The sequence below is a fragment of the Lygodium microphyllum genome, chromosome 5 (assembly GCF_053477565.2).
Source record: "Lygodium microphyllum isolate KBCC chromosome 5, Lygodium_microphyllum_v1.1.10, whole genome shotgun sequence".
Taxonomy (NCBI): Eukaryota; Viridiplantae; Streptophyta; class Polypodiopsida; order Schizaeales; family Lygodiaceae; genus Lygodium; species Lygodium microphyllum.
In genome coordinates, this window is record NC_141139.1 from 30,575,105 (window position 1) to 30,595,309 (window position 20,205).

Genomic DNA, 20,205 nt, shown 5'->3' on the forward strand with positions numbered 1-20,205 from the left:
ATCTCCCCCTCTATAGTGGTTTGAAAGCTGAATTCAGAGATGTTGAAAAGAAGGAAGTAGAAGAGATGTTGGCTAGAGAATCCATTAGAGAACTGAAGCCCTCTCTGATACTATCCTGTTGAGTCCAGGCCAATTGGTTGAAGCCAACCCCTTGATGAATGACGCAATAAAGAGGCAAGCGTTAGAACGAGTCCAGAGGTACATGAGAAGAGAGAAGGCAAAAATCAAAGCTAAGAACGAGCTTGCAGCAGAAGCCTCCTTTGACGCTCTAAAAGCACTCTTTACAGAAGTCCCCATGGTGACTCAAGGTCCCCTTCCTAGTCAGATTCATCCTGGAAATATTGATGTGACAGGCCAGCAAATGTAGTCCCATTGCCAGTTTTTAAGGGAGAGTATAATGAAGACCCTAATCTTCATGTAGCAGAGTTCATGGTAGCATGTGTGGCTAACAATGCTAGAACCTCTGAGCATTGGTTAGCAATATTCCCCGCCACTTTCAAGGGCGCGGCATTTCAGTGGTATGAGAGACAAGCAGCATGAACTTTTGGCATATGGGACGACCTGAAGTTGGCCTTCCTCACTAAATTCAGGCATGAAGGTTTTGAAGAGCGGATGCGAGAGGAGTTCATGAACCTAAGTCAGTCCTCTGGAGAAAGAATAAAAGCTTATGTCTCGCGAATGGAATCCATCCTGAAGAGATGGACTAACCATCATTTGGATGAAGGAATCCAAAAAGGAGTGTTTCTTAGGGGCCTACAACCAGAGGTTCGCAAGTTCGTAGAATTGAGAAGACCAATAAATCTGCAAGCTGCAGTGGAAGGTGCAAGATTGTACGACGAAGTTGAAGCAAGGTTGTCAATGACTCTAGGAAGAGGAGTCTTACCTCCTCCCATACGAATTATGTCACAAAGTGGTGTGAAGCTAAAGCATTGAAGCGGGATGATAGTAACAGTGTAGCCATGTTCATGTATGAGAATATTATCACCCGTTTTGGCAGTCCCCTTGAGCTGGTAAGTGACAAAGGTACTCATTTCCTTAACAAAATCATAGAGGAGTTGATTGAGCTGTATAAGATTTGCCATCGCAAGTCCACTCCTTATTACCCCAGAGCCAATGGCCAAGTTGAAGTCACCAATTGCACCCTCTGCTCAATTCTGACAAGAACGATTGCCGCACATCGTCGCGATTGGGATGATCGACTTACAGAGGCCCTCTGGGCATACTGAACCTCTCATAAGGCAGCTACAGGACAGACCCCTTTCCAGCTAGTGTATGGTACAGAAGCCGTCTTCCCTGTTGAGCTGGGATTGCCCTCTTTGCGAGTGGCAGTCAAAGAACGTTTGGGAGATAATGAGTCATTGCAACGCCATCTCCTGTACTTGGAATGCTTGGATGAGATATGGTAGATGGCCCTACAGTGCATAGAAACCACTCAAGCACGACGCAAGGTCTATCATGACAGTTTCATCAAGCACAAGGAGTTCAAAGAAGGCGATCTTTTTCTAGGCTATGATTCAAGATTTGGCAAGTTTCCTGGCAAGCTCCAACAACGGTGGATGGGCCCGTACAAGGTACTTGCTGTCAATCCTAACGGCTCTGTTCAGGTGCGGACCGTTGATGCCTCCAATGATCCTTTCCTCATCAATGGCTATCACCTGAAGATGTATTTCCTCCCTGGGAATCTTGACAATCACAGTCGACCTACCCTCTTCCTTTTGGGTGTTGCACTGTCCTTCTTGTTGTGCTTCTGATAGCCCTTATGATTCTCCTCATGAGGCGGTCTCCTTCTACTACCCCCTTGCAGAACCATCTCAACCCGACATTGTTCTCGTCTCGTCTAATCCAACAACGGTGGCGAGATTGGTCCTGATATATGGTATTTCTACAATTCCCTTTATTAAGAAAAAAAACACAAGAAAAAAAAGAAAAAAAGGAAAAAGAAAACAAAAGAGAAAAAAAAGAGAGAAAAGAAAAAGCAAAAGAAAAAAAAAAGAAAAACAAACGAAACTGTTATGGGAGAAAAGGAAGAAATTCCCTATCATAACAGGCCTCGTTCCAAGAAAAGGTGGAAACACCCTTGGGCGAGAAGCTGACTGTGGAAAAGAGGGTAACACCCCGCAGTTCAGGATAGTTGACTCACCAGCAGAACCTCTTCAGCAAGTAATTTGAAGCCACCTCCCTTGGTGCGTTGTCTCTACAATATCAGTCCGTCTGCCCTTCTTAAAAGACGACTCTTCTTACAAGTCATTGAAGTATGAGATTTGTAGGCTGCCTCCGTGGGTACGCCTTGTCCTCAAGATCCTAACGACAATAATAGCTGACATAATCTTCATCACCAACACCTGGAGTGATGTGAGCTTTCATCTTAACAGGATGGGGACGTGAGTATGGGCTGCCCTCTGTATCTATCTGAGTGTGAGACAGAGAGTGGGATGAGTGACCAGTCTTTCCCTTTAAATCAAATGAGAGGTGAGATGTGTGAACGGAGTGTTGCATGCACGGTATGGGCCTCTCAATGCACAAAGCATGATTTGTTTCTGTGCACTGCACTATAAGGCTCCCTGGCCTTCCTTCTTGCACTGTATGCTGGCACAGGGCGGGATGCACAGTTGCACCATCAAATGCGCATAAGGCATATAATATCTGCACAAGCGACAGTGAGGATTACATCAATGGGTTTCAGGAAAGGGCTGCTCTCTGTATCTTTCAACAGAGCGTGAGACAGAGGGTGGACTGAGTATGACTGGTATTTTTTCAATCAATTATCGAGAGGTGAGGATTGAGGGACGTTACGACCTTTGGAGTCAGGTACGTTTCTGTTTTCCTATGCACCCATGGGCTGGGTTTCTGCCATCACCACAGGACACATCATTCTGTTCTATACACTGCACTACAAGGCTCCCTGGCCTTTCTCCTTGCACCTATGCCAGACGGGTTGGACGCACTGATGCACTATCAATTGTGTACCCTAGCATACTCCCTCAGCATCATTTCCTTGTCGATTTTTAAACCAGGTGTGAGCTATGGATTTCATCTTGATTTCCTCGAGTGATATTAGTCATGGGGCGAGTGCCTGCTCTTTCAATCCATTTGAGTGATCGTGAGTTGAGTGTAATATCCCTCGTCATCAACAAATTTCTAGTGATTCCTTCAACCAACTACCTCCCTGGGTGTTGTTGCATGGTCCTTGCCATGCAGGATGAAGGATGTGTGCTGCGAAGACACTTTGTTACCTCCTGCAGCTGACGACGCCTCCAGACGCATCCTCGATCGTCGACATTCCTTCTCGGCAATATGGGCCAAGTTTTTCTAACCATACAACTTCTGTTTCTCAGTACTGGTTATGTCTTAAGTGTGGGGATGTCGTGATTGGTCTGATGCGAGGTACCAAGTCCTTGAAGTTTGGTTTACCCTTCCTGCTAAGGTCTTAAGTGTGGGGACGCATCCCTGCGTGTCCATGATGCATACCCCCATGCATACGCCCTGTTCGGATCATGCATCTATGCCGTGATTTTATTTTATCCTGATTGGGTCCCTTCCTCACCCTTACGTTCTATTTCACCCTGTCCTCAGGGTTGTTTCTTGATCGTTTGCCCTTAGTCTTGATTTTGCACTTCTTTCATATGAATGTACCCTACGTTCACCAAACACTCAATCCAACCTTACAGCCCTGTTTATCCCTTTGAACTGCCTAATTTTCATTTTTAGCAACCCTTGTTCTGACAGACGATTCTCAAGTTATTAATTTTTGAAGCAATTTCCGTAAATTGGACAGTTTTCCATGTGCACGCATCATTATTGCTTCGAAACCCTGATATGATGAGTCACACCTATCCTACCTCTTCTCTCTGACATTTTTCATTTTTATGCCGTGTCATTTCGATGCACGGTTCATCCGTTATTAATTTTTGTGGGTTTTCGAGTCTTTTTTGTGCCTATTTTTCACATTTTTCCATGTGAACCTGCCCTATTTTCACCAAAATTCCAGTTTGATTTGACAGTCATGTCTTTCCAGCCTTTTCGCCATTTTTTCCTTTTTCCTCCCCCCTTTTTCGACTGCCAAATTTTTAGTTATTAATTTTTTCGAGCGTTTTCGAATGCATTTTTCGTGTTTTTTCCATGTGAACCCTTCCTAATTTTCCCCACACTGAGTTTTAATGCTCCAGTCCTATGAATTCCTTTCTTTCGGACATTTTTCCTTTTTACTGCGTGCTATTCTAACGCACGGTTTTTCTCATATTAATTTTCGAGTCCCTTTTCAAGCTTATTTTTGGGGGTTTTCCATGTGAACGCATTCTATCTCGCTCGAAACTGTGTTTTCTCATGATAGGATTGTTGGACACATTGTTTTACACACTTTTCCTTCTTTCCGTACTTCATTCCGATGCTCGAATTTTTCAATATTGATGCCCGTATATGTTTTCGGGTTTTTTTTTGCGTTTTTTCCATGTGAACACCCTGATTTTGTCCTGGAACCTATGTCACATATTTCCAATATTTTTCCCTCGTCTCCCGGCCCATTTTTTCTTTTTACGATTTTTTAATCCGACAAACGGTTTGGATTTTATTAATTTTTTTTCATTTTTCCTGTTAACCGCGTTTCTCGCCTCGCGCGTGAAAGCACTTGTTTTTGGTTTTACATGCCTCGGAATGCCCCATGGTGTCCGCGGCTAGCAGGTCCCCGTCCCTGCCCGTTTGACCCCGTCATTGCAAATTTTTTTATCCCTGCCCGCGCATGCGCACGGGCCGGGGATGTGTTCTTCTACTTTATTATTTCTTTTATTTTTTTTTTTAAAAAAAAATATATATATATATATACACACACACACACACAAACACAAAATTTACAAAAAACAAAAAAAAAAACCAAAAGAACAGAAAGAAAACCAAGCATTACAAAAAAAAAGCTAAGAAAAGAAGAAGAAGAAGAAGAAAAAACACACCAAAATCACAAAAGAAAAGAAAAAGAATAAAACAAAGAAAAAGAAGAAGAAAAGAAAAGAAAAGAAAAAAAAACCACCTACTTGCCTGTCGGCCGACGCATCCCTTCCTCTCCTCCTCTCCTTCTCCTTCCTTTTCTTTTCTCCCTCCTTCCTCCCCTTCCTCTCCAGCTCCTTCTTTCCTCCCCCCTCTCCTCCTCCTCCTCCTCCTCCTCCTTCTTCCTCCTTCCTCTTTCCTTCCTCCTCCTCCTCTCTCTCCCTTGCCTGTCATCGGCCTCCACCTTCAGCGTCCGCCTCCAAGCCTCCCCCTTTAGCACCACCTCTTCTCCCTCCTCGGCCTCCACCCCTTCAGCACAGCTTGGACACCGCGCCACCATGGACTCCTCCCTCCTCTGCCTCCACCCCTTCAGCACCACCGCCTGGACACTGCGCCACCACCTCCTCCTTTTCCCTCCTCCTCCCCCTCCTCCTCCTCTTCCTCCTCCTCGGCCGCCACCACCTCCTCCTTTTCCCTCCTCCTCCTCCTCCTCCTCCCACCACCTCACTACTACGTTAGAAACTAACCTAACTTTGGTTAACACTAACCTAACTTTGGTTAACACTAACCTAACTTTGGTTAAAACTAACCTAACTTAAGTTAACCTAACTAGGGTTAGTCCCTACTAACCTAAACTGTAGTTAGTCTCACTAACCTAACTCAGGTTAGTTCCACCCCCCAGTAACCTAACCTAGGGTTAGTTGACCCCAGTTAATTGACCCTAGTTAGTTCCCCACACTAACTTAACCCCTAGTTAGTTTTCACCCTTACTAACTACCCCATGGTTAGTTGCCTACCCCACTAACTAACCCTTAGTTAGTTAGTCTACCCTTGGTTAGTTAGGACTTAACTAACTAACTTAATTGACTAACTAACCCTAGCCTCACTTAATTGACCTACCTAGCCTAGACTAACTCAGACTAACCTAATTAACCCTGACTAACCTAACTAGCCCAGACTTGACTTACCATGACTTACCTGACTTATCTAGACTAACTTGACTTAGTTGACTTGACTTGACCTTACTTACCCAACTAACCTGATTTACATCATTTAATTGATTTAGTTACTTTTCACTCAGAAAAATTTCTAAAAATTCCTCCCTATTTTTGCAAATTTTTAGAATATTTATAAGGTGGAAATTTAAATTCAAAAAAATTACAAAAAATTAAAAAAATTGAAAATTCATTTAAAATTACATGAAAAATGGATAAAATTTATTTAAAATTTGTAAAAATCCAGAAATTAATTTAAAAAAATCCAAAAATTTCCACCCACCCCCTTGACCTTTTTCCACTAATTTCTCACTTCAAAAGATTTTCATACAAGGCACAAATATTCTTTGAGAAAAGAAACAAAAAAACCCTAATTTTAATAACATAAATTGTGGACATTTTCTACATAGCTAAAATTTTTATTTTTCCCTTCATCACATATCCATGTGCCATATATCTTGATTTAATTATTATTATTTTCAAAAAAACAAAAAAAAACAAATCACAAACAATTTAAAAAAACAAACAAACAAAAACAAATAATCAAACAAATTAACCACACCACACTATAAAAACAAACCAAACACACCGAACATATAACACCAACACAATACAACATAAAAAATTAACAATACATTAAAAATCAACAAACACACTAAGGTGTTTTCTTTTTTGTTCAATCAGTGGTCTTTGCTTTTGTTTGACTGGATTCATTGCTTTTGGAAGACTCCTCTGTGCGCCTTCAGGCCGTTGCATACACACCCCTACCAGGTATTTATTTTGTGAGCTTTGTTTATTTTCATTACCCCCTTAATCACAATTAATTTCTAAAATGAACTATTTATTCACCCACATTTTCCACGCGCATTCGCGCTAAACACACAATTTAAAAATTATTAAAATCAATCAACCGTTCACTTTGCACGCACTACGTGCGCTTAAGAGGCACCTTAATTGTAATAAAAATGAACCAGTCGTCACGAAGAAGCACGCACTGGCAAAAAAGCGTTCCACATCACTATTGATTTTTAATTAATGAATTTGCATTTAAAGACCCAGTTTGGGAATCGTAGTCCGGGTTGCGATAAAGCACTGTTTCACCATAATAATTTGTAATTAAAATTTTAAGAAGGAACCACCGTTTTCTTATTAAGGTTTATAACCTAATAAAATATCACCCATTGTTAATAATTTCTTAAAATGAACCCTTCATTACAATAATTCCCCCTCACTGTACTTTTTTTTTCCTTTTTAATAAACACGCTTCGTGGGATGGGTGCGTAACAGTCTTTTAGTTGACACTGATGGTCTAGGTTATGGTCAAGTCTTGATGTACATTTTTCTGGTAGTATGATTTGTCTATGTGTTATGATTATAGGTGTGGTGTGAAGTTCTTTCTTTCTTGCCTGATATGGGGATTTGGGTGCCTGTTTGTTGCATCGCATGAAGTTTTCCCATGCCCTTCTCCATCTATCCATGTATCTTCTACCTTTCCTATTTATCAATTGACACCCTTCCTAATAACTGATTCCCTAAAATTTTCAGCCACTCCTTCTTTAACTTATTCCTCCTTTTATGATTTTGCATACCCATCTCTTCATCCTCTTTTACTTATTCCACTTCCATCTCCTGCCACTTCTATCTCTCAACCCCCTTAGTTGGTTAGTGAATATGAAGGGTTTGATCAGCAGATTCCAAGAAGAAGAGAATGGAGCTCGACTGATTCTCTTACAGGACCTCAGATAAACTGGCCAATAATTCCATGAGATTGGACAATTGCCAGTCAAGCATACTAGAACTACCTTCATTTTGCTCACTAATATTCACAATCTCTAGATCCTTCGGTGAGATTGACAGCTCATTTTGCTTGGTATCTAGCATACATGCATAGGCATTCCCATAATGATAAAAAGGCCATTCCAAAGCTTTGTATGAATGTCAATGTGAACATTGACTCCCACCAGTTGGATGTCCTATATTTTCATGCCCTATGTCTACCTAGCAGATACCTTGTTTTGCTAGAAAGGATGTGCTGCTTGCAGTTGTTTCAAAATCCTCCCAAGACATTCGTAGATGAATCATTCTCCATGGATCGTTTTCGAAACCACCAAGCCTTCAAAAGGGGTCATCTTCATTGATGCCTTTGCAATGTATCTTGGATGATTCTTAATGATATATATCTCTTTTTGGAGGTGTCATTCAGATGGTTGTGTTAGTGTTTGTGTGTGTGTTATAATACTTGTATGTGATAAGTTCGTGCTGATTGAGAATAATTTGTTCGAGAACTCTTTTCAAACTATTGATGGTGATGATGGATGAAAAGCCTATGGTGGAAAGTTGAAGAGAACCTCCTATATCCTTTACAAATTTGTTATGGCTTTTCAAATGATTAATCAGATGAGTTAATAAATAACGGAAGTTTTTCTTTAGTAGTTTTTTCTAAAGATACAGGTGATAAGTTGGGGTCGTGGTTTGGTGAGATTATTGAAGATCCGACAGAAGATAAAATTGAGCTCTTTAATGAACTTATATTCTTCTTTTCCTTAGGTCGTGAGGACACTTCCTTTCTAAGTGTGGAGATATGTTGAGAGTGGAAAAAGATTGAAATTTTGACTGATTTTTGTTGATTTTGAGGTCTGAACGATTGATTTTTTATGGATTTAGAGTGATGTATGGTTGTTAAAGGAAGTATTTGAGAGTGTTTTGGATGATATTGATTATTTTTTGGAAGTTCATGATGATTCTAAGTGGAAATATGAAGCTCTATGATGTTTTGATAGGTTCTGATTGGTTCTTTATACCTTCTGTATAGCTTCTGTTTTATTTTGATTGTCTTCTGTATGAAGCATGGATTGATGATTGATGAAGATTGAGATCTTTTGAAGGCTTATTAAATAGTTTTTGATAGTTTGGAATGGTTTGAGTATGAGTTATGAGGTTCTGATGACCTTCTGTAGACCCTCTGTAGAGCCTCTGTCTCTGCTCTATCTTTGCTCTATAACTGTATTGTAACTGTATTGTAGCTGCTCTGGTGCTGTACTATAATTGTTCTGTAGACCTTTTGTAAGTGTTCCGTAGAATGTATGTGTGACTTTGAGAAAGTTTTCTAACCTTTGGAAAGGATGAATCTAAGTTCAAAAGAGCTAAAACAAATGGAAGAAGCAGCTGCTGCTACTGAAGGCTAAAGAGAAGACTAAGTGACAATGACAGTAGTGAGCTATAAAAAGACACTGTAGTGGCTCTGGTGACTCTTCATATCAGACATACCTCTTGGGAGGTGCATCCACAACCTAAGAAGGATTATTGAAAGTTATTATGATAGTATTGTAGTGAGGATATGATGTACTATTGAGAGAGAGAGGGAGAGAGAGCCAGAGATAGTCAATTCTATCAAAACAGTGTAACTGTATATGAGAGATTGAGAGAGAGAACTATGAAGACATTGAAGAAGGATAATATGTGATTGATTTCCATTCAAAGATGGTGTATTCTTTTGTGTTCTTTGTTCTATTGATGGATTCTATGAAGATGTTGAAGATTATGGTTGATTCTATCAAATCCGTGGGAGATATCTACTATGATTTTGCGTGAAGAATTGCTATTTTCTTTGTTTTGATGATCAAAAGAATGAAATAAAATATTGTTGATGTTACAAGATAGATTTTCTTACAAGAGAATTCCCTTTTCCTTGGTGTTCCTCTTGGGTCTCCACTCAGAGACAAGGATAGCGCATCGGCTATGTGAGAGGTAGCCATTAGTGCTCGCTTGAAACACTTGAACAATAAACAGTCCATGGGTTTTGGTAGTTGAGCTGGCACTCAACTCTACATTTTGGTTCTATTGCTGGGACCAACGGATTCAAGCTTGAGCACTTGCGTGCTTCAAATCGAGCATTGAAGTAAGGGTTTCAGCCCCAAATCGGAGTTTGAGGTAGATAGGAGATTTAGGCATGTTAATCATCAGAAAAAAATAAGTATTTTTGGGTTTGGATGTGTGGATGAGTAGGCTAAAGAAGCATGAATGCTATCTGGTGATTTTTTGATTGCATTAGGTAGGATAGGATTAAAACAGTGTGAGCACACAATAGGGTTTTGTTGTTGTATAACACATTGAAACATGGAAAATAATGGCAAAAAAAAAAACCTTGGGTTAAATATTGGTAAGAGGAGCAAGATTAAGAGGCCAGGAGTGGCAAGGAATACCTCATTTCACATGAGAGAGAGAGAGAGAGAGAGAGAGAGAGAGAGAGAGAGAGAGAGAGAGAGAGAGAGAGAGAGAGAGAGAGAGAGAGAGAGAGAGAGAGAGAGAGAGAGAGAGAGAGAGAGAGAGAGAGAGAGAGAGAGAGAGAGAGAGAGAGAGAGAGAGAGAGAGAGAGAGAGAGAGCTACTGATCACAAAGGAGATCATGCGCTTTGATTTTTGGTGTGATGGGGGAATGATGAAGAATGAATGATACAGTATGGCTTTGCCCATGGAAGAAGATAGATGATAGTGTACTTAATATGAGATTTCTTATGGATTATGTATTAGAGAGTGGACAAGAAGCAACATTGTTTAATATGGATCTAGATAAGGCATATGACGAAATTCAATGGGATTTTATTCTAGCACTCATGATGCATATAATTTTTGCTACAAACTTATTCAAGGTTATTAACTCATTGTTCTCTAATACCTCTACAATAATCTTTGTTAATGGTATTATTTCAAAAATGGTTCAATATTAGGTGGTTGATAAGGCAAGGATGACCAATTTCCCCTATACATTTTGATCTAGTTTACTAATCCTTCATTGAGGAATATTGACAAGGTTATAAGGGAAAGATCGCTCGATGACGTCTCACTACCAGATGGATCATCTATTGTTTCTAGTTCAATGGAGGATAGTGGAGCTCTCTCACTTTGAGGAGACTCAGGGTAAGCATCCACTATTACACGATGGGCACCTTGACCTAGAATCACTCGACCAGCGAGTATATCGACTTGACAGTCTATCCATACAATCCATGGCCTACCTAGCAAAACTCGATAGCTAGGACGTCTTGCAAACCTTATCACCCTAAAGTCTAGATAGTATTCCACACTCGCAACTGTAACATGGACCTTAGTAATGCAACCTTCTGGTTGTCTTAGACTATCATCAGCCATCCTAAGAAGTGTGGAGCCTTCTTTTTGGATCTTTAGACCTAACCTCTCCATCAAGTCTGAACTTATGATATTGATGGAGGATCCAGTGTCCACGATAGCGTGCTCCACTAATATTCCATCCACATATGTTGGAACCCTAGGGCAATGCTTTTCAGCATGATCGAACCAATCTTCCCCCACTCTAGTTATGCCCAAAGGTTCTACTATATACCCTATACGCAGGATTTTCTTAAATTCCTTGCGTACTCCTGGAGAAAGTTTAATCAATTGCAGGAGATTCACGTCTGGTTTGACTTCGTAAAGGGAACTTGCTAGATCAAAGTCGTGGTAATTAGCCAAAGTTCTCTTCTCACGGCAAACCATTCTCTCCTTTGGTCTTTCAATTGGCTTTGGTGCCTCTTTTCTAGCATGAATGAGATTGATTATGCAATGATCAATCACTAACATAGCTCTATGGATTTTCTCATGAAATGCATTTGATAGAATTGATGGGATTCTTTATCATTTTAATCCCTCTTTCATCAATTTGACTTAGCTCAGCAAAGAGGATTTAAAGAGAGATTAAAATTGATTAGAGTACCTCTTAAGTTGGTAGAAGAAGAGTGTTGTTGTTGATGAGGGAATCTCCCCAAATAGAACTTGGCTTCAGCAAATAGAGCTTTACTTCAGCTTCTATTAATCCAAGAAATCCCCATTTTAGCTTTCCAATGCTAATATCCAACTTCTTGATCAAGAATCTTCATGAAGAGTGCTCCCATTAACCATTGGAACCAAAATTTGATGAAGAAGGCTTCAATAGAGAAACCACTTGAGTTGAAGATGCTGATTACTCTTCATTGTATAAAGTAGGCTTCAAAATAACTTTAAAATATGAAAGAGAATCCAATAATTCCCTTCCTTCAATTGACATTGGCTGCCCCTTCCATGAATCCTTCAAGAATCCACTCCATTCTTCCACAATGGTGGAAAATCCATGCAATGTTGGTACTATCCTTTGTGTAGAGGCTTCAGGAAGTGAGATTGACCAAAAGCCCCATGATCTTGATGAGAAATCTGAGAAAATAAGCCTGCTATCCAAAACTGTCCCTGTTAGGGTTTCATGATAGAGGGAAAGACTCAAGATGGAAGAAATCTCATCAAATCTTGGAAGAGACCAACTGCCAAAGGAAGTAGGAGCTTGGTATGGCCCAGCTAGAGCTTATTAGCTCCAAATTTCACATCGTGATGTAGGAGTATGATCAGGCACAGATCACGCATCCTGCATATTCTTATACCACATTGAAAAAACTGAGCAATACTCTCAAAATTGGTAGTCCATAGAAAGCTCAAGTAGCAAGGAAGATGCTTGTGAGGTTAAATGGCAAGATAGAGTTCATGGCTTGAAGGTAGGATCAGAGATTTCCAAGTTTCCATGAGAGAAGCTTGTAGGAAAAGTGAAGAACCCATGTTCTTGAAAAGTAATCACAGTTTAAGCTCCACTAAGTCATGTAACCCTCATTCTCTTCAAACTTACCCCAATTTTGGTCCAAATATTGATCACAACATGCCAAAATGGTTGGAGCCTACCATTGTCCACTGGTTCATGCCAAGAACCTCCATCTTAGTCACGGTTTGTAAGAGTTCTCCATGTCAGACCACGGTTATGGAAGAACTAACTCTTGTGATGACTGAATTTCAACTGCGATTTTCACTCCTTAGTCACTGTAACTAAATCTATTGCATGAAAATGACTTCTGACAAGATCTAAACTAATGCTATGATACCAATGTAATGAAGCATTCAACCAGGAAAAGAAATCTAACTAAACTGAAATAGACATAAAATAACAAAGAACTATTGCACCAAGACACCTTGCCATTCAATAATGATGAGAATTCCAAAGAATACATGATAGCCATGGGGCTGGTGCTTCATCTAGCAAGAAGGAAACCAACTTCAAGAAAGTGAACAGTAAAATTTTGTGAATGAGCCAAAAGATGTCTTCTCTTAGCCTCTTGCCTTCTTTATCCTAACTCCTCATCTCCAAAGTTAAGGGCACATTTACATAGGCAAGGGCTGAATTTACAAGGGCTGGAAATTACAAGGTATGGAATTAGCATGATTCCAAATTACAAAAGTATCAAGGTATTTTCTTTTATGACAGAATGGTGGTGGCAAAACATCCCAGCAACAAACTATGTCCATACAAGTATCATTGTTTGTACTATATGCAAGTAGAAATACTAAATACAGCCAGCCTACTACTATAACCAGCAGTATTTTCTATGTTAAAACAAGAGTATTCAAACCTCAAAACAGCCCCAAAACATCTCATTCAATTTCCACTCTATGCGGGAGTTGATACATGTCCAACCGGCTAGAAAATATTGCATGTATGTCAAGTGAAGATGATAGGTATCCTTCCTGCAAACAATAACCAGTCAATACCCTAGTATAACCAACAACAAATCAGTCCAAACTTTGGACTTTCAGCACTCACAATATCCCAAAAAGCATCTACCACTCAAGTGGTATGATCCAAGCATTTGTCACAGTAGCAAATAAGCATCACAGATACTTCAACCCTGTAGGTGTATTGTTTCCAAATTCAGGACAGCAACCGGTTCACTATTTCTAGCCTACAAATAAGCTCCAAAAATAAGAATTTAACACTCCAATAAAATGCTCAAATGCATGATAATAAGGGCATATACATTGTTAGGATGAAAGCCATGAGTGCCTTGGAATCACCCGTTGTTTACTGTAATAAACAGCCAGTCTGCACAGGTCTGTGCTGAATATCTCAAAATTTGTGAGGAATTTGAAGAAAATTTCTTCTGCAAAGTTGTAAACCACATCGAAACGATAAAAAATTGTAGGTCGTTCATTCAAAAACCATTTCTGTAGTAGCAAGGTATAGCTTCTACAAAAAAACGGGCAGCATGCATACTCTCCTTTGATGACGTTTTCTTCAGATCTAATGTCTTGATGTCAATGGCCACTGCCAAGCCTTCAGGCTTCAGGTGTTCAAGATCTGATACCATGTTGGAAGAGAGGGGGAGAGACAGAGTGGAGCAGAAGATGAGTCTCAGCTCATTGTTGTTCTTCTTTCATTATTCTTCCATCATACTCACTGAAAGACACTTACACACATAGGTATGACTAACCAAGAATAAATCTGGTTAAGTCACTGACTACACTAACTTATTGAATGTCACACATGTGTACAACTATATCCAGCTAATGTCGGTCACACACATAAAGATAGACTAACTGAAGAGTAACGGGAGCTTAATATTCTAACAGGACCACTATGTCCTGGTTTGACTCCCAGAGTCAGATAGTCAAACCATACAACTGGGAGCATTAATCCATCCAAATCCACGAGTTGGATTGCCACCCCAAGTCTGATCAGACCACCCATCCAGTTGGATACTCTTTGAGAGTCAGATCAAGCCCTTTGGTCACTAATTGGACCAACCGTCCAATCGGACAACCTTCCCCAGCTAGACCGCCTGACCAGTCAAACACCCCGTCTGTCCAATTGGACGAGCACAACAATCGCATCACTCTATAGTCGGTGGACCAACCATAAGACTCAGACCCAACTACCGATCGTACCACTCTTCCGAATCGGACCCAGTCTAATCGGACCATCTGACTCTGAAAGTCGGACCACCCAGTATCGTCTGATTCTGGGAATCGGACCAGTTGGGAAGAAGACAGTGGGTAGAAGACAGACAAACTAGGAGTTGAACCACCCCCAGGGCAGGACCTATTGGGACACATTCTTGAACACCTCAGAAAACCCACTTTGGCTCACCAAAGCCAAGAACTAGAAGAAATCATGACTATGCCATGTAGAGGTAGACTCTAGGAGCCTGGTCGCATAGCCGACTAGGCTTGTAGCCCAAGGATTGACCTCTTGACTGTGACCCAGCCTTGATAGAGCATAGAGGGAGCAACATAGTTCCCGTACTAAACTTAGGAGTGACCAAAGATTGCGCACAGAGCCGTACTAGGTTATAAACACTAAGGGGGAATAGCTAGAATTGCATGATCATTTCATGGATGCACCCTACATAGTAATTTCTTCCACAAAAGTGCACTGGAAAATGATAGAAAGCCTAATTTTTCATCATGCACAACGGAACACCTAGCACTGAGTGTACATAAGTTGAGGACTATTTTTAATAACAAGGAATACAGTCAGACCTAATAACTCAAGGAACACACCAATGGGAGGAGACCCCGTAACGTAGTCAGATGCTTTGGAGCCCCATTAATAGGACCTTCAAAAACGGTGGTGGGACCAGAAGGATAGCAAGATTGAGGGCAAAGCGCTACAAGAGCTGTTAGAACTGATTGACAACCTTGTGGAGTTGGAAGCATGAATGCAGACTAGGGAGACAACTAGCTGGACTTGGGTGAATTCCTGGTCGCAGTCCAAGATGTGGTCAATGAGTACGGCATGCTAACCACAATAGTAATCCATGGTAGGCCAGTAGAGGAGATAGTGGCAAGCCTATAGGAAGAGAGGAAAGCAATAAGAAAAGTGCTACAGGGCATAACTGCCTACAACTGAGAGCAGAGAACTAGGAAGCTATAGCAAGACATAGATGTGCACAAAGCTCGACGCGTGCTAGCCTTAGCTGGCAAAAGCAAGGCGAGACCAAATGCGGAGAGAGAGAGAGAGAGAGAGAGAGAGAGAGAGAGAGAGAGAGAGAGAGAGAGAGAGAGAGAGAGAGAGAGAGAGAGAGAGAGAGAGAGAGAGAGAGAGAGAGAGAGAGAGAGAGAGAGAGAGAGTGTGTGTGTGTGTGTGTGTGTGTGTGTGTGCTAGAAGCAGACCTCACGCTGAGCAAGCTTGTGACCAAGTGTCTCATGGACAAAACAATTGCTGAACAAAGTGCAGTAGCACTAGCGACCTCGCTACTCTCATACCTAGGAATTACTCAAGGGGCAAAGAGCTAAAAAAAAATCCATGCGGTAGCTAAACAACTGGACAAGTACCCAGCCTAGTAGCGACCCGTATAGTTTTGTTGAGAAATTTGAGCAAGTTTGTGAGGCCAACAGTCTCACAGACCTTGCACAGTGCTCCCAAGCTTTCAGACTTTGCTTAGGTGATAAGGGTAGGATATGGTACACCAACTTAGACATGGCAGAGCATGCAAAATTTGCTCGACTAAAAGATCTCTTCATTAAGAGATTCTCTAAATCAAGATACTCTGATAATCTCATATTTCGACTGATGAATGTCAGTCAAAAGGACGAGGATATAAGAGACTACATCACTCATGTGCACGGCCTCTTTGAGAGAATCCCCATGAATGAGCGACCAAATGAAAAAGCAGTCTCCACCATGTTCATGAATGGAATTCGCAATGAGGACTTCTACAAGGCTTTGATAGGCAACTCCAGCTTGCAGTAAGGCATGTTAGCAAGGGTCTTCGAAGAAGCAATTAGGGTGGATGACTAGCTAAGAGAGAGGAGCTCTCGAAATTTGAATCGTGACAACTCTAGTCAGAGGATCACCACCTCCAGCAAGGAATCAACTCCTAGCATGCAGGATAGGGGAAAGAGTGTAGATCAAGGCTAGGAGCTAGCCGAGGTAAGGATGGAGTTAGCACGACTATAGGAATTGGTGAGGAAACCAACACGACCACACGTCCAATGCGTGCATTGTAGCGGCAACCACCTCCCGGGCAAGTGCCAGGTTCCTAGATCTAGGCCTTGTGTAAACTGTGGTAGATTCAACCATGATACTATGCACTGTGGGTTGCCTAGGAGATTCCCCTATGTCTAGCAGTACAACCCACCGTACTTGGGGAACAGGCCGCCAAATTTTTGCCCAGCTAGTGCTTCTAGTACCAAATGATGCAAAGCCCATCATCTCTAAGATAAAGATCAACCCGACATGCATACCCCAGGCACCAGGACCCTATGTGACCCATCCACTGAGTGATGCTCCAGTCCATTACATGGAGGAGCCTAACAAAGATGAAGCCTACATAAGCCCTTACATCTCGTACAACAAAGAGTGCAACCTAGTTCTAATGAACTATCAACTAGTACCAGTGATGGTGCTAGGTAGAGGTAGGGAAAGGGGATTCACACGGCTGACCCAAGATCCAATCTTGTGTTGGACTTGTGGTCACCTAGGTCACCTATCATCACATTGTCTAGAAAGGGAACAGCTGAATAAGGAAAAAAATGACCTCCAATGTGTCGAGTGCGATATCATTCACCTCTTTCCTGATTGACCTAGACGGAAGCCATCCCCTAACCCGAAAAATATGCCCTCAGTGCCCTTGGGGTTGTTCGGAGTCGAGACATTCGCGATAGCAAGGACACACCCATCCCATTGCATATCATGACCAGAGCACAAACAAAGCAAGCAAGAATATCACTACCAGGACCCAACAATGTACATGCAGCCTCAGTAGGAAAAAAGAGCTGATGGAGAAGGAGGAAAAAGATTGACCCAAAGGTCACTCTTAAGACTGAGGGTGCAAGAATGCTAGTGACTGGCAAGAAGGTCACAAATGCAGAGGCAGAAACTGCTGCTCCAAAGATGATAGAGAAAGGGAGTGCCAAGGTAGGGGAGTATCCCCATCCTAGGTGCCAACTCGAGGCCTCTCTCCTAGTTTAGGAGACCTCCTGAGACAGCACCCCATGCTATGGTAGGAATTGAAACACTGGGTGGAAGAACCGGTGGAGCATGCTGTTGCTGACTTGTAGGATCATGATGCAGTCACACAGTTTGACACTGCACTCAATGTCGAAGTCGCTACACGTTAATGCCTTTTGGGAAGGCACTAAAATGCACGTAGTCTTGCCTATCCTAGCCCTAGGAGGCATCACACGGAAAGGAATTGTAGATACGGGGCGGAAGTGAGTGTGTTGAGCCATACTGTGCTCCAGGCTTGGGAAAACCTATCCCCGTTGAAACCACTAGGTTCAATGTCACTCTAGCTAACTAAATGAAAGTAAGGCCATTTGAAGTCTTAAAAAATTGGCCAGTGAAGATCATGGGTGTCCAGTTCTATGTGAACTTCATTGTCATGAAGGGAATGGACTACAACATTCTGCTGGGATGACCTGGATGAGGTACGCTCAAGTCATTGAAGACTGGGGCAGTGGTCTAATGTTCCTAGGGAACCAAACGGAAGTGGTAAAGGTTGAGATGGACACTTTGAAGACAACCCCTATCAACATGGATGCCATTTCTACCATGGTTAGGGGTGACACACCAATAAGAAAGTCTCACAGACCCGTGACCAAATATGTCCCTTGTCCTGTGACGAAGAGCAAGATTGGATGCACGTACCAACAACCATTGATCTCCCATTCTCAGATGAGGAGGAGATGTACAAGCAGGCTGCAAAAATTGCAAGTGTCTCAAGACTGGAGCCAGTAGTGTCACTCTATATGATGGCCAGGAGCTCAAGCAGGCGATCTAGAACTATCTCTTCTCATGTTCTCAGGAACAGGCTAGAACTACATGAGATCCTCGAGTATTTGGCGGGAAAATTGACTAGTAACCCCACTACTAATATCAAGCCCCTCAGTGACCTCTTGGACGATTCTGAGTGGAAATAGACTAGGGTGCATGACCTAAACTTAATGTACAATTGAGCCTTAGTCACCGACAAAGGACATGCCAGGAACCAAAGCCTAGGGGATGACGAGCGGCCACGAGGAGCCAATTTTGATGATGAGTACGAGGATTTCCACTCCAGTAGTGAGAAAATCGGGGAAGAAGTACACACCGTAGAATACGACACTAAAGGAAGGGTGATAGAACAACTCAAGGTCGACTCCAAGCCCCAAAAAGGAGTACTCACAGGATCAAGAGAGGAGTCATGTGGATGGAATGCAATCGCTCCTGGCTGGAGCATGTGGAAGAGATCGATTACGAACAAGCAGGGATAGCCCAATCAGCGAAAACATCCTTACTTAGGACATACGCACTCACTGAGGCACGAGCCACTAAGAGGAATGAGGCTATGACCACTGTGAAGTTCCTGTGGGAGCAAGTCATCTCACGATTTGGTTGCCCTATAGAACTCGTAAGCAACCAAGGCACGCACTTCATCAATAAGGTAATTGCCCATCTACTCTCAACCTTCTTAGTCATCCACAAGAAAACCTCACCCTATTACTCTCAAGCCAATGGCCTAGCAGAATCCACAAACAAGATCTTGATCACCTTCCTTACAAAGGTGGTTTCTACCTCGCGAAGTGACTAGGACAACAAACTCATGGCAACATTATGGGCTTATTGGATGGCTTATAAAACAGCTATGGGATAGATGCCCTTTAGGATGACTTACGGGACTGAGGCAATTTTTCCATTAGAATTCCTTGTCCCTAGCCTAAGGATAACAGTGCAAGAGAGATGGGAGGGGAGGAAGCTTGGACCAACCGCCTCATGGAATTGGAATGACTCACTGAGACTCAACTCCTAGCTACCCATGCCCTAACTTGTGAGAAAGCATGACGAAAAATGTGGTTCAACAAGCATGTCAAACAATGTGAATTTGAGTAGGAAGACCTTTTTTTGCTCTACTCGCTAAAGGGCCACAAGCTGAAAATGAAATTTTGAGGGTTGGGACCTTTCCAAGTGTGCACCATTAGTAGGACAGGCAATGTGGAACTTGAAACCCTTGAAGGTGAGAGCATAGGCTTCTTTGACGGCAGATGCATAAAGAAGTACTACCCTCCCACACACCCACTACATGAGCCCCTCATGCTGGAAGCCCCTGTCAATGTCCATGTAGTCACCATCACTGAACTAGAGGATGAGGATGAGGATGAAGAGGTAGTAGCACCAGCATACCTACGCATCACAGCCACCACTCGGTGCACGTATACTTTTGATGTCTTGATCGATGAGGGAGCTGACTGTAACATCCTAGCTCACACACATTGGACCCTCATTGGTTAGTCACAGTTATAGCCCACAAACTCTAAACTTAGCCCATTCGGAGGCAGGTCATATGCACTCCTAGGGAAATGCAAGATCACAGTCTTTATCGAGTCTGAGAGCCTATTCGTCATCTTCTACGTATTTCCAAACACAAAGGGTGCATGTCAAGAATCGTTAT